The sequence below is a fragment of the Nicotiana sylvestris genome, chromosome 9 (genome assembly GCF_000393655.2).
Source record: "Nicotiana sylvestris chromosome 9, ASM39365v2, whole genome shotgun sequence".
Lineage (NCBI taxonomy): Eukaryota > Viridiplantae > Streptophyta > Magnoliopsida > Solanales > Solanaceae > Nicotiana > Nicotiana sylvestris.
Genome location: NC_091065.1, coordinates 151500086 through 151503326, shown reverse-complemented (window position 1 = coordinate 151503326; position 3241 = coordinate 151500086).

Below are 3241 nucleotides of genomic sequence, written 5' to 3'. Positions count from 1 at the left end.
GAACCAGTGGCGGAACCCCCTCTGAGCACGTTCATCCCTGGTGGGTGCTCGGTAACCGCCAATTTTAAGGTTGAAAAACCTTCATCTATACCGGGCCGGTATGAGAAGGTCTCGAGGTACATCTGCTCGATCACTGAAGATATTCTCCCCACGATCAAAAATGATTGCAACTGGGTTGGCAAGGAAGTGGTGGTTCCTGGGCTCGATGAAGATATCACCACCCACGTCGAGGGATACTTAAGTATTTACACTTATCCCTTTAAGCGGGCCTGTTGGACACGGTTACCATCGCTTCTACAAAAGGTACAAGGTGTGCCTGGGTCAGATTCACCCTTCTTTTGGAGGATCGTCATCCTTCTCCAATTCTTCGTGAGCAAGATCGATGGATGCTCGTTCATTGTTGACCACCTTATGCGCCTGTATAGTCTCTGACTCTTTTGGGGAGGGGGAGGGATCAAGCTTGTGCGTCGGGCTAGTAAGGTCTCATTTTCGAGTATTGATGAAGATCGAGATCAAGGATGGCTAGACCATTTTGTCCGAGTGAGGACCTCGGACCTGATCCCAGCCGAGTATATACCGTTCCACGAGAAGTAGAACACAAAGTGTACGTAAAACTTTGTTTTTTTCAAAATATTTGACCCTTTTTTTCCTTCCTTTTTATCGGTGCTTGGTGGTGGTGCAGCTGTCCCTCGATTCAAGGAGTGGGTTGAGTGTATCGTGTCACAAAATCCATATTCCGAGCGTGCATGGCGCAAACTCTCGAAGGGCCGGTGGGAGGCACGTTCTCATGGTGAGATTCCTTTCTTGAGTGAATAACACTTGTGTCTTTTTTGTGATGCTAGGTTCTTATCTATTTCGTTTCCCTTTGCAGGTTTATCCAAGGACATCACAATGAGGCCTTCATCCGTTTATGAGGATTGCTCCACTGAGTCCCCTGCTCTAAGACAGGGTAATGAGAAGAAAAGGAAAAGGGCTCCGAATTCTCTGAACTCTGAAAGGAAGAAACCAAGGAGAAGGATGATGCGTAAATCCAAAGAAAGTACCAACGCCCGAGCGCCTTTATTGGACTCACTCTACCAGCTGAGGGATGAGTCCGAAGGAGAATAAGAGTTCGATCTAGTGGCCCGAGAGCCATTACAGCTCGAAGGGCAAGGGGCCTCCAAACAAGAGAGCGGCAAAACTGAATTGCCTCAATTCAAGGAGGCTGATAAGGATGCAGTGGCCGAGGCCTCCGAATCAGAGAGGGGAGAGGCCATTTTTCCCCAAGTTAGGGAGGCCAACAAGGAGGTCGTGGCCGATGCTTCCTGGGCAGTGGGAAATGCCCCGAAGGATGTACTCAATATGATAGACCTCTCTGAGTCGTTTTTGTTCACTGAGTCCATGTTTAACGAGGCTCAGATGCTGAAAGGACACCCCGACGAGGGGCCCCAAGGGGCGGCAGACCCCTTTTACAGCTTTTTTGATGGCGTAGACTCTACCGCCACGGAGGGCGTCAAGGAAGACTTACCAGTTCCAGGGAAGAGCCCATCTTCAGGAACAAGTGGGCCTTCTTCAAGTACAAAACTAGTAAATCAATTTTCAGCTCCGAGTGCAAATCCTGACCGAAAGAGGTCAATCATCATGTCAATGCCCGGGTTCTATCTGCCCCCATAGGGGTGTCCAGTTACCTTCGGTGCTTGGTGACCAAGGAGGACCAAGCCAAGATTAACAAGGTGGACACACCTTCCTGTTTAATGAAGCACAACATGTGTTAAACCGGGTAACTTCATATGCCTTTTGATGACTTCTAATCCTTTTATAGTGTAACGCCCCGAACCTGGGGGCGAGACCAGCACCCGGTGCCTCACTTAACCTAGTAAATCAAATTGCGACTGAGGGACTTTGAACATGCAATGTCATACTTTGGCCATGGGGCCACATTGCAAGACAATTTGCAAAATAAAATATAAAACTGAACGGAAACTAGTTTTGACCAAATATTAATATAAAGCTGGGTTGACAAGGCCGTCATAACTACGACATTTGACAAACCAATAAAATATATATACAAGGCCTACAAACCCAACATACTGCACTAACTGACATAATATGTCTACAAGCCTCTACTGATGGATGTACTGTGATCGGAATAGGGCCCCGACCTACCCATAACATATATACATATATACACAATATGTACACAAAACCCTAGACCTGGCAACTTTGAAGGACATGGAACTTTCCGATCAAGCTGAACTCGGGCAACACCTACTGAGGAGGTCTACCCGTCTGTCTATCTGAACCTGCACGCATGAAATACAGCGTCCCCCAAAAAAGGGACGTCAGTACGAAATAATGTACTGAGTATGTAAGGCAATAAAATAACTGAAAGCTAAACCTGAACTGATAATATAATAACTAAAAGTAACTGGGAGTCAAAGATAATCTGGAGATACACTTACCTGTTGATACTGACTCGACTCTCTCAATATAGTAAGTAAAATAAAGGTCCATCCCAATAAGGCCCGGTACGTGTAACTGCTCGATCGTAATAGGCTCGCTCATAGGTGCTCGGTCATACTACGCTAGGTATCTCGGTCATTCTAGGCTTTCTCATAGGCGCTCGGATACAGTAGGCTCGGTATATAACTTACCAGCTGATTAGAGGTTTCCCAATAGGTGCCTGCCCATCAATTATAGCTTGATGGTGGTGAAAATAGATTAATACTATATATATATATATAGACCCTTTGCTCTCTTGACTGAAAAAAGACGATACTTAATTGAATATAAAGTCCCGATAAGGGAGAATACTGTAACTTATAAGACTAGGATAATGTACATAAGTTTAGGAATAGGAACGGTTTTTTATGCTTCGTTATCAAACCCATGTAGTTAGCCTTAACATACCTTATCACAATCTTTCCAATCACCAAGTTAAATTCTCCTCTTCGCACTTTAATCAACAGCAATGATAATAGTACTATCATTAAGTTACGAAAGGTACAACTATCTCACAACGAACGACAAGCTTATTTTGTATTAAAATGGGCAGCATCTCCCCTATAATCCTTACTTCCTCCAAATTCAAGGTAACACCAACAACAGAAGAACACAACAATAACAACATATATATATTATTTTCCAACCTTATATACACCACAAAATACTATAAAACAGCCCAACACACCCCAATCTCTTCATACACAAAACAACCACCGTAGTAGTGTCAAACAGCCAGAAAATGTTATGACGAATGACC